The 9,445-nt window shown below is 44.5% G+C and overlaps 1 protein-coding gene across 3 annotated transcripts in view; it reads right to left on the bottom strand.

Moving 5' to 3' along the window:
- Positions 1-7,940, bottom strand: part of ARSG (arylsulfatase G) — a 133,624-nt gene extending 125,684 nt beyond the window's left edge. For 2 of the 3 annotated variants that reach the window (XM_049858725.1, XM_049858727.1), the window contains exon 1: positions 7,664-7,940. The gene's annotated coding sequence lies outside the window, so the exon portion shown is untranslated. The remainder of the gene's footprint in view (positions 1-7,663) is intronic. The other variant, XM_049858726.1, reaches the window with a different exon arrangement.
- Between the last annotated feature and the right edge of the window lie 1,505 nt (positions 7,941-9,445).

Below are 9,445 nucleotides of genomic sequence, written 5' to 3'. Positions count from 1 at the left end.
GGATGATTCGTAACTCTTCTCCTCTGCAAAATCTTTTAGCTCTACTAGAAACATACACAGGAGCCCTGGTGGCACAGTGGTTAAGCACTCAGCCGTTAACTGAAAAGTCAGTGGTTTGAACCCACCAGCTGCTCAGAGGGAGAAAGATGTGGCAGTCTGCTTCGGGAAAGATTACAGCCTCGGAAACCCTACAGGGCATTTCCACTTGTCAGAATCGACTCGATGGCAATGGTTTTTGGGTTTTTTTTAGAGACACATAAAAGTGCTTGTGGAATTATTTCTTAATGAGAAATACATGAATGAAATGGTATCATAGTAGCCACAGAGAGTAACAGGCTAGGCCTATCAAAAGTAGTAAGCGCAGATAAGGCTATCTATACTGTAAATATACTATAAAAATATTAATAATCAAAATTAATATACTATAGGGTCACTATGAGTCGGAATTGACGACACTGGGTTTGGTTTTTTTTTTTTTTTAATCTATACTCGGTGTAAACAGTTAAAAGGGCAGTTCGAACCCGCCCAAAGGCACCTTGGAAAACAAGCCTGGCAATCTGCTTCCGAAAGGTCACAGCCTTGAAAACTCTATGGAGAAGCTCTCTGCACGCATGGGTGCCATGAGTCAGCGTGGACCTGACAGCTGCTAACAACATACTCAGTTACAGAATAGTCCTAAGAACCGTAAAACCGTACTAACCTCTAAATAAACAGCACAGACTTTATGCCAGGGATTGGCAAACTTCTTTTGTGAAGGTCCAAACCAACACTAAACCCACTGCCACTGAGTCAATTCCAATTCGTAGTGACCCTATAAGGACCGAGTAGAACTCCCACAGAGTTTCCAAGGCTGTAATCCTAACAGAAGCAGACTACCACATCTTTCTCCCTCAGAGCAGCTGGTGGGTTTGAACTGCCGACCTTTCTGTTGGCAGCCGGGCACTTCAACCACTGCGCCACCAGGGCTCCTTTGTAAAGGTCCAGATAGTAAATATTTTAGGCTTTGCAGGCCAGATGGTCTCTGTCGAAACTACTCAACTCTGCCCTGCCCGTTGTAGCATGAAAACAGCCATAGACAATATGTAAAGCAAGGCTGCATTTTGATAAACTTTACTTATAGACACTGACATTCAAATTTCATTAAACTTTCACACATAATTAAATGTTATTTTTTTTTTCAATCACTGAAAAATGTCAAAACCATTCTTAGTTTGCAGTCTATTAAAAAAAAAAAATAGGCAGTGGGCTGGATTTGGTCCACGGGCCATCATTTCTTTACCTGCTCTACGCAGCTGTGGCGCTGGAATGGGTCAGAGCCACCAGTAGCACATCTCTGTAGTCACACAACCTGCTTGTTTCTGTGATGCTGACCAGGTTTCACTGGAGCTTCCAGACTAAGACACACTAGGAAGAAAGGCCTGGCGATCCACTTCCCAAAATCGGCCAATTAAAACCCTATGGATCACAACAGTCGAGTGATGCTAACAGTCCTGACTGATATGAAAGGATTTTTGTGGTCGAAGTAATTCTTAGATCACAGGTATCAAAGCTGATAGCACATTCATCAATGATTAGTTTTCACTTCCTGTGGCTGAGAAGGTTCTGGTTTAACCTTACTGACGGAATATTGCAGTACAAATGTAAACCGTTTCCTCCCCTAAAATAAAATTCTCCTGGCTGTAAAAATGAGTTAAAGATCCTATGTTCTTATAAGACAAATGCATCCTTACTTGATACAAGGTCTTTAGACCTTTTAACAAAGTTATTGATTTTATACTCCAACGATATGGAATGTAAGGAGCCCTGGTGGCACAACGGTTAAGCACTCGGGTGCTAACCGAAAGGTCGGTAGTTCGAACCCACCAGTGGCTCCATGGAAGAGAAGACCTGGTGATCTCTCCCATAGATTACAGCCTAGGAAACCTTATGGGGCAGTTCTACTCTGTCCAACAGTGTCACTCTGAGTTGGAATCAACTCAACAACACACAACAACAATACAATGTGTAATGTAGCTTCTGTGCTTTTATTTTCCTTTCCTTTAGCTTAAAATGCCTGGTGATAAAATAAAAAATGAATTCTAAGTCAGGGCTCCTGTGGCCCACCCATCTATTCAAGTCATGTCTATTACACTTAAACTTGCATACCCCATCCCAAATGTTCTCAGTCAGAAATGATCAGGAATCCTTATTTTAAAAAGCTTCTAGGTAATAGGACTTACTTATAGGGACCCATCATTTAGAGGCCATTTGCTTATGAGCGTTAAACTTAGAGTGGCCAATTTAAAGGCAGTTTAAAAATGTTGCACCCTAAGTGGTCATGCATGTAAATATACAGTGCATTGAGAAGAGAAGCTGTCCTTGTTTCCAGATTTGTCTTTTAATAATAGACGCATGCCCTAAACGTGGGCAGTGATGGTCCAGTGGTAGAATTCCCACCTTCCATGAGGAAAGCCCAGGTTTGATTCCCAGCCAGTGCACCTCATGCGCAGCCATCACCCATCTGCCAGTGGAGGCTTGCGTATTGCCATGATGCTCAACAGGTTTCAGCGGAGCTTCCAGACTAAAACGAACTAGGAAGAAAGGCCTGGCGATCTAGTTCCCAAAATCAGCCAATGAAAACTCTATGGATTACAACAGTCTGATCCACAATAGGTCATGGGGGTGGCGCAGGACTGGGCAGCATTTCTTTCCATCGTGCATGGGTCAGTATGAGTGAGAGGCTGACTCCACGGAAGCTAATTTGTCCTAAGTGAGGACTACAGCCTCCAAACAGGAAGGCCAACCACTCCTGCGTAAGTAAGGACTCGAGGTCCCCCTAGTGTTCAGTTTCCCTAATGACTCCCTGAAGTTTCAGAATTAAAAAAAACCGGCAAGCAAATTCTGGGACTTGCAACTTTGTTTTTCATGTAAAAACACTCTCACACCCATATCAAGATTACTATCGATTCCCAGAGGGGAAATTAGACAGCAAACTGATATCCTGAAGCATTTGATTTATAATGGCTTTTTAAATATAGCTCACCAAAGGTTGTTGAAAGAAAAGACAAACTGTGGCCACGTATTTCTGTATCTCTCCAGCCACTCCTGGAAACACTGGTGGCGTAGTGGTTAAGTGCTACAGCTGCTAACGGAAAGGTTGGCAGTTTGAATCCACCAGGTGCTCCTTGGAAATCACATGGGGCAGTTCTACTCTGTCCTATAGGGTCACTATATGAGTCGGAAATGACTTGAAGGGTTTGCGTTTTGTTTTTGTTTTTTGTTGTTTCCACAACTCCAGAACGAGCACATTAATTATCCTAGCAACTTCACCAGTCGCCATCCAGTCAATTCTAACTCATGGCCACACCATGTGTCAGAGTAGAACTACGCTTCATAAGGTTTTCAGTGGCTGATGTGTTCAGAAGTAGATCTCCAGGGCTTACTTCCGAGGTCCCTCTAGGTGGACTCGAACCACCAGCCTTTCAGTTAGCAGTCAAGTGCGTTAACCATTTGCACCTGAAGACTCCCACATTACCAACTTACTACCCTAGAATTCAACCCCAAAACTTGAAGCATCTTCTCTACATCGATGATGTGTACTTGGAGTCCCAGCCTGGCCCGAGAGCTAGAGTGAACATATCCAATGTCTGTATGACAACACCTGGATCCCAGCTAGCATCTCCAACTTAAGATGCCCTCAGCGGAACCCCGGATGGGCCTCCCCAAACCTGATCCTCCACAAATCCAAGTGGCTCTTTTTCTAAATACATCCATAATCTCACTGCTTTTGCCACCTCCACCACTACCCCAATCCAAGCCAGTATCATCTTGGCTGGATTATTGCAACAATTGTTCAGTTGGTTTGCCCACTAGAAGCAACTGCTAGTGGCCACTCTTGCCACTCGCCCCTATCTCTGCCCCCTCCCTCCACCTTAATCTTCCATACAGCAGCCTCGGTGATCCTTTAAAAGCCCAAGTCAGGCCCAATCACATTTAGAATCAGAAATTCTTATCAACAGGCCCTACGCAAACTGACCGCTGGTGATCCATCTCATTTCATCTGTTACTTTCCCTCTTGCTCCCACTACTCTAGCCACACTGGCCTTCTTACTGTTCCCTGACACACCAAGCCTCAGGCTTTAGCATTTGTGGTTCCCTTGGCCTGGTACACTGTTACCTTAGATATGTACATGGTGTGGTCAACCCTACAAATTGGTCACCTCCAAAAGTTACCTTCCTGGGGAGGCATTCCTGATCATCCTACCCGAATGACTACCTGTTTCTATCCCTTTATGCTAACCTCAAAGGGGGGCGCAAATGGTTAAACATCTGACTTCTAACAGAAAGGCTGACCTTTCAAACCCACCCAGAGGTGCCTCAGAAGAAAGGCCTGGCAACCTGCTTCTGAAAGATCACAGCCTTGAAAACTCTACGAAGTGCAGTTCTACTCTGCACATATAGGTTCTCCATGAGTCAGAATCGACCTGACGGCAACTGGAAAAACCCTGACTTTGTGTTATAAAAATATTTGTTTACTCATTTATTACCTGTCTCGCCCACTAGTATATTAGGGTAGCAGTTTTTTGTTTACTAGTATATCCCCAAGGCTTCAAGCAGGACCCAGTCCAAAGTTGTTGAATGAATGAGCACCGGAATGAATGAGTTCTTCATTTTTCCCTAACCTAAAAAATATATATATAAACTACACAAAAGGAGAACATGGTACCTATTTATGGTTACAGCTCAAGAGAGCGGTGCTGCTAAGAACAGCGGGGTGGCCACAGGACACTGAACACATTGTGCTCAGAACCTACTGATCCCAGCATCTGAGGGTGGGTCTTAGAGTACCCAGTGGTAGTGTCCTATATGGCATGGGTCAGCTGTAAGGAAGAAAACATCGATCCATGAGAAGAAACTGAACAAACAGTGGGAAGAAATAAACACTAGGGCAGGTATGCAAGTGTAGGGCTATGAGTTTTCACATATTACCAGAGCAGATTATTTTAACGTAAACTAAACTTGAGTGGGAGCCCTGGTGGCATGGTGGTTAAGAGTTCTGCTGCTAGCCAAAAGGTCGGCAGTTTAAATCCACCAGCTGCTCCTTGGAAACTCATGGCAGTTCTACTCAGTCCTATACTGTCACTATGAGCTGGAATCAATGCAACAGCAATGGGTTTAACCTTGGGTGGAGCAAACTATTAACGCATTCAGTTGCTAACTGAAAGATTGGAGGTTTGAGTCCACCCAGAGGCACCTCAGAAGAAAGGTGTGGCAGTCTATTTCTGAAACATCAGCCATCAAAAACCCTATGAAGCACAGTTCTACTCTGACATACATGGGCTCACCATGAATCGGAATCAACTAGATGGCAACTGGTTGTACTGGTATTTTCCAGTACATTTTTTTTTATTGTACTTTAGATGAACATTTACAGAACAAACTAGTTTCTCGTTAAACTGTTAGTACACATAGTATTTTATGACATTGGTTAACAACCCGACGACATGTCAACACTTTCCTTTCTCAACCTTGGGTTCCCTATCACCAGCCTTCCTGTCCCCTCTTGCCTTCTAGTCCTTGCCTCTGGGCTGGTGTGCCCCTTTAGTCTTGTTTTGTATTATGGGCCTGTCTAACCTTTGGCTGAAGGGTGAACCTCAGGAGTGACTTTATTACTGAGCTAAAACGGTATCCGGGGACCATACTCTCAAGGTTTCTCCAGTCTCTGTGAGGCCAGTCAGTCTGGTCTTTTTTGCGAGTTAGAATTTTGTTCTACATTTTTCTCTAGCTCTGGCTGGGACCCTCCATTGTGATCCCTGTCAGAGCAGTCACTGGCACCATCTAGCTGTACTGGACTCAGACCGGTGGAGGCTGTGGTAAATGTGGTCCATTAGTCCTTTGGACTCATCTTTCCCTTGCGTCTTTAGTTTTCTTCATTCTCCCTTGCTTCCAAAGGGGTGAGACCAGTGGAGTACCTTAGGTGGCCACTCACAGACTTTTAAAACCCCAGACGCTACTCACCAAAGTAGAATGTAGAACATTTTCTTTATAAACTCTGTTACGCCAATTGAGCTGATGTTCCCCGAGACCATGGTCCCCACAGCCCTCAGCCCAACAATTCAGTTTCTCGGGGAGTTTGGATGTGTCTATGGAGCTTTCATGACCTTGTCTTGTATAGTTTGTGCTGCCTTCCCCAGAACTGTGTCCAATACACATTTTTTGAATGATGCTTTTTTCCTAACGTCTCAGCTGGTAGCCAGTGCTTTCCTGGATACGGAACTTTTTTTTTTTTAAGCTCAACCAGAAGTACAGAGAATAATTTTTCTGACTTTTAGCAATCCCACATGGCCCCACTTAAATGGGAAAGTAGTTGAAAGAAAGCTTAATCTTATAATTCCTTCTATAAACAAACTGAAAAAAAAAAAAAAAGGTTAGGTTTCCAGCTTGTGGTGTTTTACTTCTTAATAGATCATGTGCTACAGTGAAAACAGTGCAGAGCTCAAAATTGGGGCAACTTGGGACCTGGTCCCTTTTTTTGTCACTGGCTTAACTATACACAAGTTTACTTGGCTGCTTCAGGCTTGTTTCCTTACCTTTGAAATGAACCAAAAAATCTCCACATCTTTAACACTTCACAACACTGCCTTCCAAAAAAGAAAACACATTTAGAGGGGATGACAGGCCCTTGGCAATCAAACGGAGGTAAAAAAAAAAAAAAAAAAAAAATCAGCCACAGAGAATAATAGCAAGATCCAAAGTGCAATCCATATGGAATCCAGAGGCTCTCGGTGCCATACCCTTTCAGCTTATATGTCGATACTTATGTACTGCCAGAAAATCATTGTGGCTTATTATTTAAATAAGCCTTTTCCCTGCTATTAACTCAATTTCATAGGTACATCTTTCCACATAAGCAAGAAATCTGTACTCATCCAGAGCTGCACTGTCCAATACTGTGGTTGCGAACCACTTGGGGCTATTAAGCGCTTGAAATGTGTCCAGTCCCAATGGAGATGAACTTTAAGTCTAAAATACACACTGGAATTTGAAAACTTAGTAAAAAAAAAAAAAAATGCAAAATACCTCAATAATTTTTTATATTAACTACATACTAAAATATCATGGATGTATTGGGTTAAATGAAATATATCATTAATTTTAATTTCATCTGCCGCTTCTTGCATTTTCTGATGTCCCAGGGTGTGTAAACAGAAACCGGGGAGGTTTGAGTCCACCCAGAGGCTCCTCAGACGAATGGCCTGGCGATCTCTTTCCAAAAAAACAGCCCTTGTAAACCCTATGGAGCACAGTTCTACTCTGACACACATGGGGTCGCCATGCGTCAGAACTGACACCACAGGGAATGGTTTGGTTTTTTTTTTAATGTGGCTACTAACCCAAAAACCAAACCCACTGCCTTGGAGTGGATTCCGACTCATAGCAACCCTATAGGGTTTCCAAGGCTGTAAATCTTTTACCGAAGCTTTCCCTTGGGGCGGCTGGTGGGTTGAACCACCGACCTTTAACCACTGGCCACCAGGGCTCCCTGCGGCTACTAGAAAACTTAAAATGTCCGGTGTGGCTCATGTTATATTCCTATTGGACCGTGCTGCTCTAGATTCCAGGGCCTAGAAAGTGCCCAAGTCAAATTCTAAAGTAAAACCCTCGTTAGGCGCTGTCCTCAGACCTGGTGTCACTCACTGCTCTGCGGGCGGCGCCATCCTGACTCCGAGGGCCACGCTGTGCTTCCTGAGAGCGCTGCGCACCAGAGAGCAGTGGAGGCTGTCCCCGCGGGTCCCTGGCGCGGGCCTCTGACGCCCGGTGCCCGGCTGCCGACCCCACACTGCCCGGCCCGCAGGGGAAGCCCGGGGCGGCCGGAAGCAGCGACGCGCGGCAGCGCCCGGCTGCGCGTCCCAGGCGCCCGCGGGCCTGGCCGAGCCCGGACGGCGCCGCTTCCTGTCGGGAAGGTGGCAGGGCAGCTGGAGCGACGCTGCTGCCTGCTACGATTTAGCGCTCCGGCTCCCAGAGGGGAATGTGTGCTTCAAAAAGCACGCTGGATAAGATCCAGTGGGTGTTGTTAGTTACCACAGAGACGGTCCCCACTCTTGGCGACCACAGGTGAGCAAAGTACAACTGTGCGCCATAGGGTTTTCAAAGCTGTGATCTATCGGAAGCAGATCTCCAGGCCAGGCTTCAGAGGCGCCTCTGGGTAGGCTGGAGTCACCACCCTTTCACCAGGAGTGAAGGCTTAACCATCTGCACCATCCAAAACCAAAAACCTAACCCTTTGCTCTCCACTTGATTCCAAATCACAGTGACCCTACAGGATAGAGTAGAACTGCCCCATAGTGTTTCCAGGAGCAGCTGGTAGCTTTGAACTGCTGACCTTGCAGTTGGCCTGTGACTTCTTAACCATTCCACCACCAGGACTCTAAAGACTGATGGATAATCCTTTACAAAAGCCCCTCACCGTTAAAAGCCTTTGTGAATGGAAATGTTAAAGCCTAATCCTTTGACTGGAGGGATAATTCTAATTCCCTGGGCACCAGGGAACAGGAACTATGGCATGTACAAGTAGCATCTCACATTTATTTCTAAAATCATGTTTTAAAATTTATTCTCTTTATTATTTAAAAAAAAACTTCTAAAAACTTTGTTCACTCAGCATTGCAGGGCAAAATCTGCTTTAATTTTTGTTACTGAGTAAAATAAAAAATTTTTTAACTACCAAGTTTTAAAAACCAAGTTTTAACTATAGTACATAAAATTTGCAGTAGACAAATGATATTTTTTATCCAACTAAAACCCTAAGAAACTGTCCAAAAGTAAATATGATCATTATACACAGCTCGACGTGATAACTGCTGAATAAATGCCTATTACATAAAATTTCAGTCACGTTTGTTGTTAGCTGCCATTCAGGTAGCACCTAACTCATGGGGACCCTGGTCCTGCACCATCTCCATGATCAGCTGGGGATCAGACCATTGTGAAGCACAGAGTTTTCAGTGATTTTTGAAAATAGATTGCCAGGTCTTTCTCCCTTAGTCTGGAAGCTCCACTGAAACCTACTCAGCAACACAGGGTTGCTGACAGATGGGTGATGGCTACACAGGAGCTACACTGGCTGGGAATCAAACCTGGGTCTCCTGCACGGAAGACAGGAATTCTACCACTGAGCCTCACTGCCCCCATGTCATATTTAGTCCCACTTTTAACAAGAGTGAATGAGTTAAAATTGTTTGCCTGTTCTTCCTGGTCTCACAATTCAGAGTAGACGCAAACGGACTATCTTGTCCAAGTCTCTGAACCCCCAACTTCTACATCCAGCCACATCTGCATGTGTGATGAACACTGACCTACAGGACTGACAGTGTGCTTAACTTACAGGAAAATAAAAGTGAACAGACCTGACGATAATTAGAAGTACATTATTCAAAGATGAATTAAAACCCGTAACAGAATCCAC

Source organism: Elephas maximus, chromosome 19, assembly GCF_024166365.1.
Source record: "Elephas maximus indicus isolate mEleMax1 chromosome 19, mEleMax1 primary haplotype, whole genome shotgun sequence".
Lineage (NCBI taxonomy): Eukaryota > Metazoa > Chordata > Mammalia > Proboscidea > Elephantidae > Elephas > Elephas maximus.
The sequence above is the reverse complement of the archived record's forward strand: the minus strand, read 5'-3'. Positions and strand labels throughout refer to the sequence as shown.